Genomic DNA, 20736 nt, shown 5'->3' with positions numbered 1-20736 from the left:
AAGAGAAGAGAAGAGAAGAGAAGAGAAGAGAAGAGAAGAGAAGAGAAGAGAAGAGAAGAGGAGAAGTCAAATGAGTCAAAAATAAAGAGAAACAGTCTTTCTCTGTCCTTTACATTCTAATGTAATAACTGAATAATGATTTTTGCATGAGAACATAACTTTAATCAGATTTTTCAGACTGGAGGATTTGCTGGGGCACAAGGTTCTGAATTCTAAAGACCAATTGCTGTATTTTCGACTCAGGTCATATAATTGGAGCTGAGTTTGTTATTTGTGCATGTCATAAAACACATCCCACTGGCAGAAATGACATCCTCTTGTCAACAGAAAATTAGCAACTATAGAGGTCAAATCTGAATGGCACTGAAAAGGAGAGATAAACGATTGCACTTTATTAACTCATATTAAAGAAGAATCTCACAAACATCCCTTCCTGTGATCTTTAAATTCATTTGCACATATTTATAAGGAAATTTCATACAAGCAAGCAGGTATGAATGAATTCTTAATATTTGGGAATAAACTGATGTAAAACGTAAATGATAGCTTTATAGAGACATACTTTATATTTTAATCCCAAACAGCCATATGAGAAATTCCACAAAAGCTAGAATATAATTCTCATAGAACAATAGAATTACTTGGAATGGAAAGGACTTCAAGGATCATTGGGTTCCAACACATCTGCCATAGGCAGCGTTTCCAACTGCTACATCAAGTACTAGATCAGGGTGCCTAGGGCCCTATCCAACCAGGCCTTAAACACCTCCAGGGATGGGGCAAACACAACCTCTCTAGGAAACCTGTTCCAGCACCTCACCACCCTCTCAGTACAAAACTTACAATTGAAATAAAAAAAAAAAAAAAAAATCACTGTACCAGTGCCAGGGGGCTGGCAGCTTGTGGGTGGGCTGCTGAGCCAGCAGGGGTGGAATTGGCACAACTGTGGTATAGTTTAAACAGCCTCCTCACATGTGAAACAGTCATTGCTATGGAGATCAGCGGCAATTTACATGGCTGAGAGGCTGATGCAAATGCAAGAATTTTGGGTTCTTTCATCATTGGGCGGTCTACTCAGCACTTGACCTGAGGTTTGCCGATGGGTATCGTCTGTCTCAAAGGGGGAAACAGATCCTTGCCCAGGAATTGGCAGGACTTGTCAAGAGGACTTTAAACTAGATATGAAGATGAAAGGGGATAAAATGAGAACTGCTAGAGATGACCCTAGGGGAACAATAATGGGATTAGGGGTGAGGTGAGGGGCTGAGCTGAAGTGTGTGTACAGCACTGCACGGAGCATGGGCAACAAACAAGAAGAGTTGGAAGCCATTGTGCGGCAGGCAGTCTATGACCTAGTTGCCATTCCGGAAACATGTTGGGATCACTCCCATGACTGGAATGCTGCAATGGATGGCAGGACAGGACTTTTCAAATATGATGGAGAGTGGCTTGGCAACCACATCAGCCATTTACCTTAGGACCCTGGGATATGTGTCCTCTGGCTACATAGACCCGTACACATTCAGTGTCATGAGGCGATCTTAGACTTGCTCTGCCCTTACAGTGAGGGGAATTTGCTCTAACAGTTTCTCACCAAGATGTTCAGAGATGTGAGATTTAGAGATGTGAGAAATATGAGAATCCTGATTGCCAGTGAAGACTGAGGCAAAGAACTCAGCCTTCTCCATGTCTGTTGTAGCCAATTCTCCCTTCTCATTTATCAGAGGAGATACTCTCTCTTTGGCCTGTCTCTTCTGAACAATGTACCTATGGAAACCCTTCTTGTTGTTTTTAACATACCTCACTAAGTTCAGTTTCATATGTGCCATGGCTTTTCTAATCCCATCTTCACATGTCCAGACAGCATTCCTGTATTCTTCCCAGGTGACCCATCCTTGTTTCCACTGCTTGTACATGCCCTTCTTTTCTTTTAGTTTGACCAGTAGGTACTCGTTAAGCCATGCTGGCTTCCTGCCTCCTTTTTCTGCTTTCTTATTCTGAGGGATGGAGAGCTTTTGCACTCTCAGAAGGGCATCCTTAAAGAGTAGCCAGCTTTGCTCCACAACTTTCTCTCTAAGGACAACACCCCAGGAGATCTCATCCAACAATTCCTTAAATAGCCTGAACTATTTTTATTTATAGTTAAGACTGAACTGACTATCACTCTTTGCCAGGCCCTCATTCCTCAGGACCACAGACTCAATCAGGGCATGACTGCCACAGCCCAGGCTGCCTCAGATCTTAATGTCTTTAACAATCTCCTCTACTTTGGTGAGCACCAGGTCCAGCAATACTTTTTTAAGAAGATCAAATAAAACAACGGTGGTGATCTTCTCAATTCTGCTGTTGAGGGGAAAGGATGTGAGGAGGAGAGTGCCAACATGAAAGGTAAGTAATTGCAGAACTGATGACAGCAGCAAGGGTCTGGGATGTACGACTATGGGACCCTGTTTGAGGATCAGTGTCTGCCTGGGAGAGACAGGATGTAGTTTTCTAAGATGGGTAAATATATTACAATGGCTGAACTCAAATGAAGGGCTTTAAAATAGGAAGGAGTAGGAAGAGGGTAGCCAGCAGCCCTGTGAAGGAGTGACACACAGGACTACTACACAAGGGGCATGAAGTGATGTGATAGAGAGGGAACACAAGATAAACTGTATGGGACTTGAGCAGGGTCACCTTTAGAAGTTGCAGGTTAGCAAGCAAATGCCTACAAGGCACCATTAGAGAAAATTCTCCCAAATACTTTCAAGGATCACAATGTGCTTAAGTGCCTGTACACCAACACAGGCAGCATGGGGAATAAAAATGATGAGTTAGAGATGTGCATACACTTGCAGAGTTCTGATCTTCTTGTAAACATGGAGACCAAAACGGATGGCTTCCATGATTTGAGCACTGCAATGGCAGGATGTAAGCCCTTTAGGAAGAACAAGATGGGAAACAAGAAGGGGGTATCAACTTCATTGTCAAAAACAGAAGCTAGACAATATGTAGCTCTGTCTGAGCTTGTATAAGGATAGTTTATGGGCTAGGATTAAAGAGAGGACATTATAGTGAGAGTCTGCTACAGGACACCTAACCAGGAAAAGCAAGCAGATATGGCCCTCTGCAGACAAAGGAGGGCAACACCATATTCACATGCCCTGGGCTCCATTCTGGCCTAGTTCTCTTTAATGGTTTGGGGGTTTTTTGTTCATTTGTTTGTGGGTTTTTCTAATAAATTACCTGGATGTAGGACTTGAATGCATACTAAGTAAGTTTGCAGGTAATACTAAGAGGAGCTTTGATTCCCTCAAGGATAGAGACATCTTGCAGAAAGATTTAAACAAACCAGAAATCTAAGCAATCACCAACTGCTTTTAGTTTAGTAAGAGCAAGTACTGGATTCTTCTCCTGTAACTGGGCAATCCTGGATATATATAGGCATACATATGATAGGGATCTAGGAGTTCGGTTTGATAGCAAAAGATTAGAAAGGATTGTCCCTCTGTATTGTACTCTGCACTCTGGTACAGCCTCACAATGAATACTATTTGTAGTTTTGGGCATCACCATTTCAGGAGGATATAAAACTACTGGAGAGCATCCAAAGAAGGGCTACAAATATGAGGAGGAGTCTCGGGGGGAAGGCACATGATGAGCACTTGAGGTCCCTTGGTTTGTTCAGCCTAGAGAAGAGGAAACTGAGGGGACGCCTTGTGGCGGCCTACAGCTTCCTCATGAGGGGAGTGGAGGGGCAGGTGCTGATTCTCTGGTGACCAGTTATAGGATCCAAGGGAAAAGAATGAAGCTGTGACAATGGAAGTTCAGGTTGGGTACCAGGAAGAGGTTCTTCACCAAGCCGATGGTCAGTCATGGGAACTAGCTCCCTGGGGAAGTGGTCATGTGTAAGAGATTATTCTTTATGCACTTTTGCATCAAAACTTCCTGAGAAACACAGATGGACAAGTCCAGTCAAGTCCTGGTCAAAGCTGGAGCTGCATGGTGAGGGGTGCAGCATATGACTCTTACCTAAGTGCGCAGGAATGCCACATGGGCAGAAGAAGGATATAAAAGGGATCTACAACCAAGAGGGTAGGTGTCTGATATCAGATGCTTCATGACGCGATATCTGCCTGCTGACAGACTCTCCTGGGCCTGCTACCTGAGACCTACCTCTTTCTCTTGGAGTTGCTGTCACTGTATCTGCTTGCTGTTTAAGGCCAGCCACTCTGCTGCTTCTCTCCCCTGTGCTTTTGCTCCTGTATGGACTTTGGACTATTGGAATGGCATGCAAGAGGACACTGCTGGATCATGGTGGTGATTAACCCTGCTTTACGTAATTCTTGCTCCTCTTCTATCTTTCCTATCACCCGCTTTCCCTTCCCCATCACCGCAATTCGTAATTGTTGCTGCCTTCCCTTCCCCATCTCCCTTAGTAACTAGATTTGTAATAAACAGGTCAGACCAACATTTAGCCATTGTTTCTTAATCTCATGTCAGGTATACATTTATCAAAGATATCAGATCCTCTCGCTCTGATTATCAGAGTGAGACATCGTGGCACCGAGCTTACCAGAGTTCATGAAGCATCTGGACAATACCCGCAGTCCATATGGCCTGATTTTTGGGTGGTCCTATGTGAAGATCAAAGTTGGACTGTGACGATCCTTATGGGTGCCTTTCAACTTGGGATATTCTATGATTCTGTGCATGGATAAAAAAGGAGTTTCTGGCCAAAGTCAAACATAAGAGGAAAACTATCAGAGTGTGTGGAAAGGAAAGGTAACCCAGGGAGATTACAGACACATTGAGCAGCCATGGATTAAGTTAGGAAAGTAAAACTCTAGGAAAAATTGCCAAGGATATTAAAGAAAACAAGAAGGGCTTCTACAACTGTGTGCAACGAAAGGAAGACAGGGGAAAATGTAGACCCACTTCTGAAGGAAAAAGGAGACTTTGTTACCTGGAACAGTGAGAATTCTCAGGTACTGAATATCTTCTTTGCCTCAGTCTTTAGCATGTGATCTAATTGAATTGACCTATGAATGCTGAGAGAGCTGACAGATGTGATTACAAGGCCACTCCACAATCTTTGCTTGATTGTGGCAACTGGATGCAGTGTCTGAAGACTGCAGGAAATAAAATGCTACTTCCATTTTCAAGCAGAACAGGAAGGAGGACCCAGGGAACTGCAGGTGAGTCAGCTTAATCTCAATCCCTGAGAAAGTGATTGAAAAGCTAATCCTAAAACCATTTCCAGTCACATGAAGGATTAAAAATCATCAGTAGTATTCAGTGTGGAATCACCAAGAGGAAGTTATCAGTGATCAATCTGACAAGCTTCAGTGATGAAATGATCAACTTGATAGGTGTGGGGAGAGCAGTAGATGTATTCCTAGGCTTCATTAAAGGCTTTGACTATCTCCCATAATACCACCATCAGAAGCAGTCGAAGCTGTATTAGTAGAGAGTGAGGTAGATTTAAAGCTGATTGAATGACCACAAAGATATTTTTGAATCCAGCATAAATTGTCTCTATAATGATAGCTTCCTGACCATCACTACTGCTATATATATTTATGAATTGTTAGTAGAACATGTTAGAGCTGCAGGCAAATGAGATGCCTCTAAGTGAAAAGGACACCAAAACATCTAAGACTTGACATAAGATACTGATGAACATCACAAGTAACTACCATGCAAGTCTCAGAGATGGTAAACAGGAAATTGTGTCACAAACAGCCAAACCCCACAGACAATTCGAGAACACTGGGGAGCATCTAGAGGGTACCATCCTGAAAGACCAACTGTACCAGTGTACCAGTAATAGCATATGCAACAAAGATTGCTTGGATAACAGTATTAGAATGTTAAATTTAGATACAGAATTTGCTAAACTGAGACCAAATTTGAAAATTAATTAGGGACTGGAATGAACTGTTTACTTGGAAGGAAAGTGAGGAGAGAAAGGATGGTACAATAAGGGTCCAAAATAATTTAAAAATGGTAAAAGGTATAATAAAATATGCAAATAGTGAGAGCAGTGCTGCCAGGGTTACCTATCAGGAAGCCATGAGCTTGGAATTACTGACTGCACTCAGCAGGGCAGAGCGACCACCATGATGGCATGGAGTAAGGGACAGCCTCAGGACAGACTGGACTGAGCTGCATGCTGCTCACAGGACATGGATTGGACTTTCTCACCTTAGTCAGAGGAAGAGTTAAACCCCTTACATGTTCAGGTGATTTTCCTGTCAACGGGGGAACATCCAGGCAAATACGTGATGTGTCCTGGTAGCATCGTGTTGGTGCTCATTTCAGTATGTGTGGTGTCAGCAGTTCTCCACTGTATAGAGAATCATAAACAGAATCTTATCATAGCCTGTGTTGGAAAGGCTCTTAAAGATCATCCAGTTCCAACCCCCTTTCCTGAGTCTAGTTGATAGTGATTATTTAAAAGACTTTGGTTTCTTATCAGGAAACCCCAAGTAAATGTTCCAGGGAGGTTATATAATCACATGACATGTAGATGAAACAGTATGAAGCCAAAGCCAGATATTCATAAAATAAATCTAAAAGGTTTTTCTTCATTCATTGATGCAAAACTTACAGGTTTCCTCCTGTAAATTATGCTATTCCATGTTTCAAGTGTGCATTTTGTATATTGTAAAGTTTGTATTTTTGTAAGTTTGTATTATTACCTGTTCTGAGTGCTCAACTCCAGTTAATTAACACATAAACGTTAACATAAGAATCAAGATAGTCATAGAATCACAAAATCACAGAATTTTAGGGGTTGAAAGGGACCTCTGGATTATCAAGTCCAAGACCTTGCTAAAGCAGGTTCCCAACAGTAGGTTGTACAGGAAAGCATCCTGGCAGGTTCTGAGTACTTCCAGAGAAGGAGGTTCCACAACCTCTGTGGACAGCCTGTTCCTGTGTTCCAGTTTGTGCCCGATGCTTCCAGTCCTATTGCTGAGCACCACTGCAAAGAGGCTGGCCCCATCCTCTTGACACCCACCCCTCAGATACTTCTAAGCATTGGTAAGATCCTCTCAGTCAGAACAGTCTAACCAGTTGCACGAAGACTTGAACCAGGATCTACTGAAGTAGAGTTTTACCACAACTCTTACACAAATATAGCCACTCTAATCCAGATTTGCATATTTTCAAAATGAAAACTGTCAGAAATACAGTGGGCTAATTTCTATGAGCATCATTTTATGCTTTGCTATTTTATTACTAAGAAGGTAAAAACAATACAAAATAATGGTAAGCCATATAAGCTGTTTGGAAAGCATGTCTATATTGCAAAATGGTAAAGCAAATCTTCCTCCAATACAGAGTCAACAGCAGTCCTTGAAACAGTCAGCATTCATGGAGGGTTGATATCTACCCAGTTACTAGAGGCTGCTTACTGAACTGAGCTTCATGCTGACGTAGTGTCAGTATGTAATTGCCTCTGTCTGGAAGACAAAGGGGATACACAACTCCAGGGATAATACCAGAATAAAGAACCAGGAAAAGGGAAAGAGTGGCAGATAATTTAAACTATGACTGAAAAATTCTATTCAGAATCAATGAACTCTTAGGAAAAGAAAGCAACTAATATTTTAAGTGAAGTCTGTCTGGGTTCAAAAATCTGAGGGAAGATCTCATTTTCTACCACTCTGCCTCTCTTCTTGACACTCAAAGACCAGGTTAATTCTTCTTGTGGCAGCTGATCATCTGTTTGTCTTTTTCCCAAAACACTCTCCTTCATCTTGAAAAATGGCAGGCATTCTAATCAGAAGCATGAGCCATATCTAATCGTAAGTTATCCCTGCACAGATCTCAAATGATGGGTTGTAACGGTAACAGTGACAAACAAGGATTATTCCTCTGAGATCCAAAGGGAGAGCCAGTGGCATACTGGGTTGTAAGAGATTATTCTTTTATATAATTGACTCAAAGTTTGCTGAGGAACAAGTCCAGGCAAGTCCTGGGCAAAGGTAGAGAAATCTTCTGTCTGGAGGACACTGATGGACAGGTCCTGGCTAAGGGTTGTGAAATCCTTTAAGGAGCACAGATGGACAAGGCCAGGGGCAACGGGAGAGGGATAAGCTGCTGATAATGGCCGGGAAACGGTCTTTTGTGTGGACTTATCTCGAGGAAGATGGCCATCTCAGGAGGTAGGCACATGACTCTTGCTCAAGCACCCAGGGATGTCACATAGGCAGGAAAGAAGGAGGATAAAAGAGGGTCCAACAACCATGTGGAAAGGTTTCTGCCATCAGATCCCTCACCATGACGGACGCAAGGTGTCTGCCATCAGATCCTTCACTATGAAAGTCCTGCATGCTGATGGATGCAAGGTTTTCTGCTATCAGATCTCTCACTACGAAAGGCCTGCAGGCTGACAGACTTCCCTGGGCCTGCTACCTGAGACCTGCTGCTTCCTCCCAGACTTACTCTGCGGCTTCTTCTTGGACCCACCCGGTACCTGCATCCTCTCGTTGCCCAAGACAGGCCTCGCTGCTACTGCCCTTCAGCCTCGGACCATCGGAACAGCATGCAACGGGACTACTGCTGGATCCTGGTGGTGACTATCCCCGCTTTATGCAATTTTTGCTTCTTTCTATCTTTTCTATTTCTCGCCTTCCCTTCCCCATCACCCCAATCCATAATAGTGTCCATCCTCCCCTTTCTTCATCTCCGTTATTAACATTTGTAATAAACTGGTCGGACCAACATTTGAACCGTTGTTTCTTAATCTCACGCTGGGCATACACATTTCAAAGAACCTCCTCTCCCTCCTATAAATTGGAGCGAAACACGGATAGAGAAAGGAATGACATAACTTGGGCTGTGTGTGCTCAGTAGAATGCATTAAAAATATATAAATATATAAAAAGGAGAATTCAACAAAGACCTACCAGCTGTCCAGAAAGATGATAATCTGCTAGTACAATATAGCAACAAAAGCAGTTGGAAAGTATGGAGAACTGTTTGACTCCACACCTATAATAATGGAATTATTTAGCATTTATATAGTATGTCTCAGCTGCACAGCTAAAGCTATTTACAAAAGATAGAGATCATTATCCTAATTTTAGATTTGGGAAATGGGTATGTAGAGAGTTTAAGCCAAAATTTTAAGAGTTGGCTCATGTGGGTGTTCTGAAAAAAACAAGGGATCCAATTGTACAAAGGCTCCAATCATCTGCAGCTTCAGATAGAATGGCTAGTAGCTGCAGGTGCTCATCAAAAACAAAGTCATGTTGCAAATGCACCAGGTTGGAAACTTTCAACTGTTGTATCCCAAATTAGCAGATGCTTTTGTGTAAGGTAGCATGGTTATTGTGGCAAAGGTTACTTACAAAGCTGAATAATAGGAATAGAATCCAGTCTTCCAGATTCCCATGTTACATGGAGTTCTGCATTGAAACACGGTGTTACCTGAAAGAAGCTTACGAAATAAAAAATCAAAATTAAGAATAATAAAAAATAATTAAAAAATAAAATAACAAAATTTTAATTTAATCTTAAAAAAATATGTATAATAAAAGATACAGTGGAAGTTTATGGAATGTTCATTTCTTTCTTTCTTTCTTTCTTTCTTTCTTTCTTTCTTTCTTTCTTTCTTTCTTTCTTTCTTTCTTTCTTTCTTTCCTTCTTTCTTTCTTTCTTTCTTTCTTTCTTTCTTTCTTTCTTTCTTTCTTTCTTTCTTTCTTTCTTTCCTTCTTTCTTTCTTTCTTTCTTTCTTTCTTTCTTTCTTTCTTTCTTTCTTTCTTTCTTTGTTTCTTTCTTTCTTTCTTTCTTTCTTTCTTTCTTTCTTTCTTTCTTTCTTTCCCCATAATACTATCATGAGGAAGGGATAAAAGGGATAAAATGTGAAGCGTAAAGGAGACAAAAGCTTTAATTTAAGTTGGAGGATTTACTATCTAATTTATGATAGGAAAGACAGTAAATAGCATAAGCATGACAATAGAATGGTCATGTTCTATTTGCAGAATATACTGGCTGTGTAATACAGATCCTTGTAAAGATCTCAAGAGCACAACAGCTACAGTATCAAGACAGTAGCAAACTCTGAAATGGAGCTTGTTTCAAGTAAAGTACAAAATTACAGTTGTTATTGTGGCTCCAATTCTTGAGCCACTTTGAAAGGAGTTGGATGGGACACTTCTGAATAACACACACAGTGCATATAGGTATTGCTGAATGTTTATAATAATTGCATCAGTATTACCAAAGAAAGAAAGAAAACAAAAGTGACATTTGCCTAAAGTTAATGAAGCTGAGTTCACTAATCCCCTCCTAGATTAGAGGCTTCCAAGTATCTGAGGACTTTGGGAATAAAAGATGCAATTATTATATTGAAAGCTGGGTCCCAACAAAATTTCCAACCCTGTCCCTATTATAATAACTACTAATGCCCTTGCTACAGTTTGCATCTGTTCCAGCATGCAGCTCACTGCAGAAAAAGCTTCCTCTTGAGAACAATCTCATAAGGCAGAAGCAGCTGCTCTTGTTCCTTCTGCTCTCCCTCTTCAATTCTTTGGAGTCATGTCACTAAATTTCAAATGATAAGTTTGCTTTATTACTTTAGCTTTGAGTGGAGGTTAGGGACAAGTTGGTAGCAAGACTTAGACTTCATATTGCAACGCATGAGGGAACAGTCCTGGAGCCAAGGTAAAGCCCTGCTTCCTTCCAACCTTAAAGTTGTTTAACTAATAAAATTAATTTGCCTCTTTAAAATTTAAAATAAAGACAAGATGTTTTGATTTTTTTAATAGTCTGGTCTGGCAAAAGTAAAGGGGTATTATTTGCATGCTGATTTGTCTGGTGAAGAGCCAAACTGCAGATAGTTTGGACTGATGCCACTTTGGGTTGCTTCATTTCTTCCTTTCCACAAGCTCGACACAGCCAAGATAGCTAACGTGCACCAGTGGCTGACCATAAATGTAAGGAATGGAAGAACAAGTGAAGAAGGTCAAGAAGAGGTACACAGCAAAATAGCCATCTTGCCAGAGTTGCCACACCAAGCCACAAATTAAATTATATTATTCATTTGCTATTGCACCAGTAATTACTGTAATTTCTATAGATTTATGAATCTTGTTTTTAAAATTTAAGAACAGTTTGCATTTATGTCTACTACCTTTTTTTCCAGGTCCTTTTCAGCAAAAAAATGTTCAGACTTGGTAAATTATGTGTCCACAAAAGAGCAAACACACAACAGATTAATCCTGTAACACACCATCAATTCTCAGCTTTACGAATCAATAAATTGACTGCAAAACAACATCTACAGCAAAAAATAACACCATATCTTTAAAGTGCTAATCTACCTTTCTAGAAGGCTGTACTGAGGTCTCTTCAGACCTTCAAGGCAGATAATGCCCCACCATAAGTGAGTTTCCTGAGAGGACAGAGGACTTCAAGGCCAAAAGAAACAATGATGTATTTGAATAAAAACCAGAAATTTAACTTTATGATAAAGGTTACAAGAGACAGAAAAAACAGTTGCTCTTTCCAGCTCTGCTATTTCAAATTGAGCAATATTACATGTCAACGCAGAGGTATGCCCTACCTCTCCTGCAGTCTGACTAGATTCTCTCTGTTTGATGTACAGGTTCTCAGCTTCTCATGAAACTTCCTCATTTCCTTTTTCCTACTACTTCCAGTGTTCCCCAAAACCTTCTATTTCTGAGTTGTTTAAATAATTTTTCATGGGAAGAATATCTCTTTTTCTTTCATGACCCAGTCTTATTAAGGGAATATAACATACAAATACATACACATAAAATAAATGCATGCATTATTCATCCCAAAATGTGAACCTCAGAGTAGACATACAAGGTTTAACAGTTTTAGATAAAAACTTTGCCCTTTTCCCACAGTATGTCTACATTATTTATCAATGTACAGCACAGAGAAAGATCTGTCTGTTTTGTTGTGCGATGCAACATTTCCAGGAGTTCATGTCCACATTGCTTCTAAACTAGCAGTTAAGTTTGCATCAGTAACCAGTCCTCTGTACATACTGTGCAGCATACAGGTTGACTGCTCAGTGACTTTTCTTCTACATTACAAATAGAGTGATCTGGGCAATTCTCTGTTTTTAGTCCTCACTACATCAAGAGACAAACCTTTCAGACAGCTCCAACAATGCACTTAGTTGTATGGCACAGTATAGACAAAAAGCAGAATTTTTGCCTTAAAAAACAACAACACAAAGCACAAATCCAGTAGATATGATCATAAACAAAGAATAAAACTCATGAGAAATTGAAGGGGAGCTGAGTCTGTCAAAAGCTTGCCTGTTTCCCAAGTAGACAGCTGGTACCAAGATGAAGAGGGTGACAAAGCAGATCATGGTCATCTTTTCAGGTAGTACTGAACACGAGAGAGTAAACTAACAAATGATTACTTTGCAAATCTAAAGGTAGATAATTTGCTTTTTTTTGCTGTGACAGTTAAACTGGATCAGTCCCATCCCCCAGTCTCCTAGTAGTTACAGCTTAATATTACAAAATAAAATTCTCCCTGGTAATTCACTCAGGCATTTGGATAAAGGTCACCCATTCTCTCTCCTTCAGAAGAGAACTTGATCTACGGCACTCAGAGCCGTCACCTGAGTTCTTATGATGGTTTCACAGCAGAATCTCATCCTCAGAATTTCTCAAGCAGAATCCGATTTCCTAGAGACTGGAATCTCTCGCTGCGTAAAACAGAAGTTCACTCTCTGGAAAGTGGTCAGGCAAGATACATTTATCAAACTGCCTTGTTTTAGAGAATCTTAGTGAAGACTTATAAGAAAAGATTGGTTCAGTACCCCATGAAGAGCAGCAGCTGCTCCCCAATGCAGCCTCATAAGGCAGCAAGGAGATTCTGAGCAGCCACTGTTGGAAGTCTGGGGTGGACAAAATGAAATATCTCGAACAATAATTATGACACTTATCCCTCAAGCAGAACTAGGTTCTTTAATGACTACAAGTTGCTAAGATACTAGGTTGGGACATAAACTGTCATCCGAAAGACAACATTTGTAAAAACAGATGCCTTGCAAAGCCCTGCTGGGTTGGGTGCAATGTTACAGAGACAGAAGTGGCACAATTAAATCGCAGACACTAATCATCTTTTGGAAGCTTTAATACCTAAGCAGCTATTAATTTTGACCTGGCACACTATGTACCTAATAATTTGTTTGGTACTACATAACATAAATCACATCCTTTTTCCTTATGTTTCCTAAGAATTATTTATAATTTACAAAGTAACTGCCCCAGTATTTATTAATTTTAATTACAGAACCAACATATTTCCAGTGAAAGATTTCATCCACAATTATAAAACTAAATATATTGCTGAGTAGAGGAAATGAAGTAGTATTTAATTACCAGCAATTGCTATATGTAACTGTCAAGTGCTAAGCATTGCTACTACAAATCTTATGTAAAATGGAAAAACTTATGTGTTACTGCTAATTTAATTTACTAAACTTATTCTTTTGCACTCTTCTTAGAAGAGAGGATCAGATAACTATAGCAATTCCTTTACACATCAGAGGCTAGATGAGCACAACACCCCCAGCTTGCAAGCTCAGAATTAATAGCACTGTAGCTGACAATAATAATTCATACAGAGAAGAAATATGTGCAGATGAAATCAATATAGATCTTTGATTAGTTTCACCAATCATTTGAACAGTGAAACTCATCTTATAGAAAGTATAAGCTACTACCTATGATAAAAGTAATAACATGCTATTCCAACATCAAAAATGGTAACAGTTAAAATAAAATCAACAGCAACAGCTTTTGATTGCTTTAACTCTGCTATATCATTTCAGTTAGGATAGCAGACATTTCTGAGTCTATAAGGACAACTTCCTGACATTTCCCCTGGATTTTGAGAGAATACCCCTTAAGCTCTGTAAGTTTCCCTCTGGTGTGTTACTAGAAATACTAAACATGTAAGAAAGGAAATGAGTAACAACATTACACTCAATTTTAGAAGTTCAATTATACATGTGTTCCAAGTCCTAGCAGTCAATCACTCAGCCACATAATGCATACTAATGTTTCAGGAAAGCCTGTGTTTGCTTTTGTGTATCCATTATATGATGGACAAGAGAAACTAGGTGGAAATGAAGACATAAAGGGGATGCTGATCATATTATCCTAAATATTGTAACACAGAGCATGTCATCTGGAATTTAAGAGAGTGTGAAAAACAGGAACCAGATGGAAGGCATTGATAGATGTAACGCATTTCTACCTCTACGTCATTGATTCAAAGACAGACATTCAACACGAGTGACTACTGAAGGCAGAAGCAATACTTCATTTTTACTTACACCATCTCAGGAATGCCTATGAAATTGTCTCACATTCTGGATGTCATGACTGTATCCCTTCTGCAAATATCCTACCTTAATACAACACAAGTACTGTAGGAAACAGAATTCTATTCTCCTACGGATGTAGCACTTCTGAGCCATTATTGCAAACAACAATCCTCAGGTATACATGCAAGTACATCATAATGCACTGTATTTCATATAGATTTTCACTCCACGACATTACTTACATAATTTCTTAAAGACAGTTACAGAAGACTTTTTTCTAGTTATACATCTGTCTTGGGTTTACATGGCAAGGCTTTGAAAGCTGTGGGACTGCAGGATTGGCCTCAGTGAGCAAAGCCCATCACCACCCCACATCAGATCAGAGCCAGCTCCAGCTGCTTCAACAGGGACCCACCACTGCCAGAGATGAGCCATGAGCAATACTGGGTGTGCTCAGATTTAAGAAAGGAGAGCAAGAGAATGAGAGAAACAGTCCTGCAGCCACCAAGGTCAGTGCTGCAGGAGGGCAGCAGGTGCTCCAGGCACAAAGCAGCAGTTCTTTGCAGCCTAAGAGAGGCCCATAGTGGAGCAGACTGTCCCCCTGCAGCACACTGATACCACACGAAGCAGATCTCCACATGCAGCCATGGAGAAGCCCACAGTGCAGCAGTGGATGAGGCCTGAAAGAGGAACAGCCCATGGAGAGCCCCAGCAGAAGCAGTCCAAAGGTGGAGCTGCTGCCCATGTGGAGCAGCCTGTAGTAAGGCAGGCATGCTGGGGGACGTGCTGCCCTTGGGGACCCATGTGGAGTGGAGCACTCTTGAAAGATGGGCCCCATGATATGGAGCCATGCTTGGAGAGCTGCAGCCTGTGGAAAGCTCACACAGTCACTCAGTGGTACCTGGTCTCCAATGTATCTTGTGGCAGACTGACATTCTGATCATCATTGCCAAAAACTGTGAGAAGGGCTTTGTTCATTAGCCAAAGCAGAATAAACAGCAGAGATCGCCACTGGGTCTTCCTTGACTGTGGCAAAAATAGCAGGTTTATGCCACTTATCATACATCAGAGAATATGTCCTCATGTTGGAAACATTCTTGTTGTAGAGACTCTAGTGTCTAATAAAGCATCAGTGCAAACTGAAGGTCATATTCCACAAAGTATTCATAACTCCTTCCTCTCATTCTAACAAAATTTCCCTTTCTTCCAGATGGAGTATCAGATTCAATAAAATGAGCTCATCTTGCAATTGTAGTATACTTGAATTAAGTTTATCCTTACACTAGGAAGAAAATCCTCTGAAAATTTTACCTATTACAGTTGCTTTCTTAGGAAGGGAAGGAGCTGGGCATTAAAAATATTTCAAAATCATTATGAATTAAATTTGTAAGGTCTTAACACTGATCAAAATTGATGTGTTACATTAAATCAGAAATATCTGTGTGTAAAGTTCTACTGAATTCTAGGCAGATACATACACAACACTCAACACCTGGAGTCTTGTGAAGCTGTGAATGGCAGCCAGTTGAAAATTTTCACAGAACCTGATGTCTTCACAGCTGCCATTCTGAAGAATTTTAAAGTTGATTTACCTTTACACAAGGTAAATTAATTAAAGAGCTTTTTTTTACATGATATAGATATATTTCTGCCAATTGATTTTTGGACTGTTTTAGATAGGGGTATCAATTTTACATATGCTGATTCCTGACCTCAAACTCATTGCTTCTGTTATATTTCTTGTTATGATCAATAGCGTAATGAAAGCATCATTTTCTTTAATATTCCTCTGTGTGATAGCTGTATAGGAAAGAAAGATTTATCTTCTCTTTTTATCAAACATAGTAAGCACCCTTCTATACAGTAAGCACCCTTCTGAATGAAGTCCACAAAATTTTTCAGAGAAGTTCTTGCTAAAGCTACAAGCTTCCAAAAAAAGGGGGGGAGGAGGATGGGGGGGAGAATGGAGGGGAAGGGGAAAGGAAATGGAAGGGTATAAGGAAAGCCCTAAGCACAGTTTCCCAGTGGATCACGTCCAGTTTCCTAAAAAATTGGAAGTCCATTCTCCTGAGTTCAGAGTTCTGATTTTGCTTTTTGCAAGGTCCATATTCCTCATTATAACAGACTCTAACAGAACATGGTCACTACAGCCCAGACTGCCTCCAATCTTAACTTTTTAAATAAGCTCCTCTTTGTTAGTGAGTATCAGGTCCAGTAGTGCTTGTCCTCTTGTCAGTCTGTCTAACATCTTGACCAGGAAGTTATCCTCAGTGGACTTCAGGAGTCTTCATCTTGTAGCCCATTATGTTGCTTTCCTAGTAGACATCCAGGTGGTTGAATCCCCTGTCAAGATGAGAGCCTGCAAGTGTGACACTTCCTGCTGTTGGAGCAAGAAGGCCTCATCCACAAGCTCCCTCAATCAGGAAGCCTGTAGCAGACCCTGACCAACAGATGTCCTTTACTGGTCCTGTTACTGATTTTCACATGCATGCTCTCAACCTGATAGCTGTTTCTAAGAGGCAGCTCTTTTCACTCTACCTACCTCTTAACGCAAAGTGCAACCTTTCCTCCATCTTTCTTTCCCTGCCTATATCTTCTGAAAACCTTGTATACTTCAGTCATCATTCTCCAGTCATAGGAATAATTCTGCCATGTTTCTATGATAGCCCATCTAAGATCATAGAACCCAAAGCCTTGATCATGACACAATCCACACAGCCAATTCACCTGACCCATTCTCCTCCTTCTTCCTGGGTTCCAGCTGCCAACTAGAATGATTTAGGAGACCAACGCTTGTGCTCTGATCTCTTCAGTGTCCTTCCAAGGGATGTAAAGTCTTTCATAGAATTTTTGGTTTCCTTGTCACAGCCTCCTGAGACCCAACTTGAATGAGAAAGACTGGACAGCTGTAATCCTGCTCTGTCAGATACAGTCATCTCTTCTTGTTGTCACTAATGTGTGCCCCTGACAGACAGCAAATATCTCTGGAGAAATTATCTGTATGACAAATGGGAGCTTCAGTGCCTCATAGCAAGGAGTCTCCAGTTAATAAGATTCTTTGTATTTTTTTTCACGGCACTAGTTCTAATGTGTTTCCTCAGTTGGATCTATGATTGGTTTTTTTCCTGTTTTTTTTTTGTTTGTTTGTTTGTTTTTTGTTACTTTCACCTTCACATTTTTTCAGCCCTAGAACCTTGTATCTGTTGCTCCTTAAGGGCACAATGTAGGTAGGGGAAAGATGCTTCTTTCTGATCCAAGCAGAGATGAAAGCCCAGTGTCATGGTTTTATGATTTTGGTTATCAGTATTCCACATCACAACATCATGCAGTGTACTGGGAGTTAAAGAGCAAATGCTTTAGTTCCGGGTACCTGTTTGGAAGAGAAGAAGAACTACGTTCCCCAGGAGCCTTTTCGAGTACTGTTATCATTCCTGCTCAAGGGAACAGATATAAGGGCGCAAGTCATCTGACTCGTCTTGCTGTGTTCCCTGCCACATTGGCTTGCTACTGCTGCTCCTGACTGCACGCAAGGCTTCAGTATTAGTGTAAGGCCTGTGGCTCTCGGACAATCTTTCTCTCAATTATTGTTGATTTATATTGTATTATAGTGTGTTATCTTACATTCTGATACTATATTTAGTAAATTAGCTTGTTTCTCCTCAGATTGTTGCCACTGTTTTTAATTATTTTGGGGTCCTGTGTTTCCCTTCCTGGAGGCGCGGATTTTACGAAATCCCTCTGCCCCACTAGTCATGGAACCAGGCCGGACCAGCCCTTAAACCACTGACACCCAATCGTCCTCACCTTATTTGTTATTATGGCCTATCTCTTCAAAATGAGAAGCTGACTCTGTGTCTTCTCCTTACAGAGACTTAGGACAGTTCTGTCAGTCAGCTCGTGTCAGTTCAGAATGCCTCCTATCAATCTGCATTTCTAGTTTCTGACGACTTCTCAGCCTGGCAGTTACGTCTCACTGCCTGGCCACCTGCTCAATAAGTTATCGAGCAGAGAGCACACTTGCACACATGAAAACCCCTTCTGCACTGAGGCTCTTAGGGACATCCAGATCCTGGAATTCCCCACAGTGGGATGTCTGGGATATGCATGACATCCTTGTCACCAAACTGGAGAAGAATGGATTTGATGAATAGATCACTCACTGGATAAGGAAATGGCTGGATGACAGCTCAGTGGCCAAGCAGAGAATGGTTATGAACAACATTCCTCAAGGATCAGTACTGGAACCAGTGCTGTTTAACATCTTTGTAGGTAGCACAGACAGTGTGATCGAGTGCACCCTCAGCAAGTTTGCAGTCAACACCAAGCTGAGTGGTGCAGTTGACATGCTAGAGGGAAGGGATGCTATCCAGAGGGACCTGAGCAGGCTTGAGAGGTAGGCCCATGCCTACCCCATGAAATTCAGCAAGGCCATGTGCAAGGTCCTGCACCCGGGTTGGAGCAATCTCAAGCACAGGTACAGACTGGGAGGAGAATGGCTTGAAAGCAGCCCTGAGGAAAAGGATTTGGGGACATCAGTTGATAAAAGATTGAACATGTGCCCACAGTGTGCACTGGCAGCCCAGAAAGCCAACCATGTCTTGGGTTACATCAAGAAAAGAGTGACCAGCAGTCAAGGGAGGTGATTCTACCCCTCTGCTCTGCTATCATTAGACCTCTCCTGGAGTACTGCAAACAGTTCTGGTGCCCCAATACAACGAAGACATCAAGCTGTTGGAGCAGGTTCAGAGGAGGGCCAAGAAGATGATCAGAAGGCTGGAGTACCTCCCCTGTGGGGACAAGATGAGAGAGTTGGGCTCTTCAGCGTGGAGAAGAGAAGGCACCAGGGGACCTTATAGTGGCCTTCCAGTACCTGAAGGGAGCCTACAGGAAAGCTGAGTAGGGACTTTCTATAAGGACATGTAGCAACAGGATGAGTGGAAACAGCTTTGAACTGTAAAAGGGTAGATTGAGACTAGACATAAGGAAGAAATTCTTTACTGTGAAACTGAAACATGTTGCCCAGAGAGGTTGCACTTTTGCTGGAAGCACTCAGGGCCATGTTGCCTGAGGCTTTGAGCAACCTGGTCTAGTGGGAGGTGTTCTTGCCTATAGCATGGGGGTCCCTTCCAACCCAAACCATTCTATGATTTTATGATTCTATGGGAAGCCCTTTAACTCCTCAGGAGATTTGACTGGGTGCACATGTCAGCCCAGGAAGTTTGTCCCTCTCCAAGCTGGATTTCTGCTTTAGCTCAGCCATTGCAGCAGGTGGTCAGCGTATTTACTTCAATGACGGTCTACTACCAGCCTTTCCCAAAAGAGAAGAAAGCAAGCCATTCTGCACCCTGGCAGCACAAACTGTTGTGTCACACTCTGATTTGCTGTGCTCCTGGTTACTCACACTCCCTAGGGGCTGCTTTGTACAGAAGCAAGGGATGGTACGCCTACTATCTTCCAAAGTATGTGAATTTAAGTGACAACACTGGACAATTTACTCTTCTACTGGGCATGACAACATCAAATCCAATGAGTGGGGAAAAAAAACAACAACAACAACAACAACAAAAAAAAAACCTACAAAATATTAGAAGGCTATTCTTGTAAACAGTCCAAAACAGAAAAAAAATTCAGAGAAACTCGGGGCACATCTGTGTATCATAATGAACCAAAGTCACCAGTTTATCTGACCCATGCCTTGACCAACTTATTTCATAGGACTTCTGTGGTATTACGCAGAAGTAGCTGTGTCTGCTTTAGACTGCAACAAAGCCCCTTTTTGTGGGGGCTCCTGGTCCCCCTAGGAGCAGTGGGGTCACACCAGGGAAAAGAAAGCATAGGGTCTCCAACACAGTACATGAATCAACCTAATCAGCTGACTGGATGAAAGAGAAGCCACATTGCTACACCATGTCAATGAGTTATCTGGATACAAACAGGTTGTTTGTATAACTGGAACAATCACAAATGTATGATGTATATCTGCCTGTTGTGAACTAGACTTTTAACTCTCAGACATACTGATCCTTATGTATCATTTGATGATGTATTATAACCAACAAGTGAAAAACACAAAACTCAGGAATAAATCCCTAAATCTTTTTCCATGGGATTAATGACTCTTTCCAGAATAACTGCAAGAGAAAATGGCATATTTTTATAAACTATTTAATAAATATGTACAAAATAAGTTTTAATCATTCAAACTCATCACCGGTTTTCATACTATTGAAAAAAAGTGCTTGATGTACATCATGGATGTTCATGATTAATCCTATATAATGTATAGGCTTTTTTCCCTTGCTTTGTCTATAACTAATTAAAACAAGTACATTTTCTAGTGGCATAAGGCCACAAAATTTGTATTTGACCAGTCAACACTGCTGACACTTCAGTCAAAATTTTAGTGGAAAAAAAGC

General features: G+C 41.1%; 1 long non-coding RNA gene across 1 annotated transcript in view; it reads right to left on the bottom strand.

Annotated features, from left to right (window-relative positions):
- Positions 1-20736, bottom strand: part of LOC124417542 — a 29478-nt gene continuing 8742 nt past the window's right edge. The window contains exons 3-4 of the long non-coding RNA XR_006932493.1: positions 9345-9433; positions 1-6331 (exon numbers count right to left, since the gene is read on the bottom strand). This is a non-coding gene — a long non-coding RNA (uncharacterized LOC124417542). The remainder of the gene's footprint in view (positions 6332-9344; positions 9434-20736) is intronic.

The sequence above is a fragment of the Gallus gallus genome, chromosome Z (assembly GCF_016699485.2).
Source record: "Gallus gallus isolate bGalGal1 chromosome Z, bGalGal1.mat.broiler.GRCg7b, whole genome shotgun sequence".
Taxonomy (NCBI): domain Eukaryota; kingdom Metazoa; phylum Chordata; class Aves; order Galliformes; family Phasianidae; genus Gallus; species Gallus gallus.
This window is presented reverse-complemented; position numbering and strand designations above follow the sequence as displayed.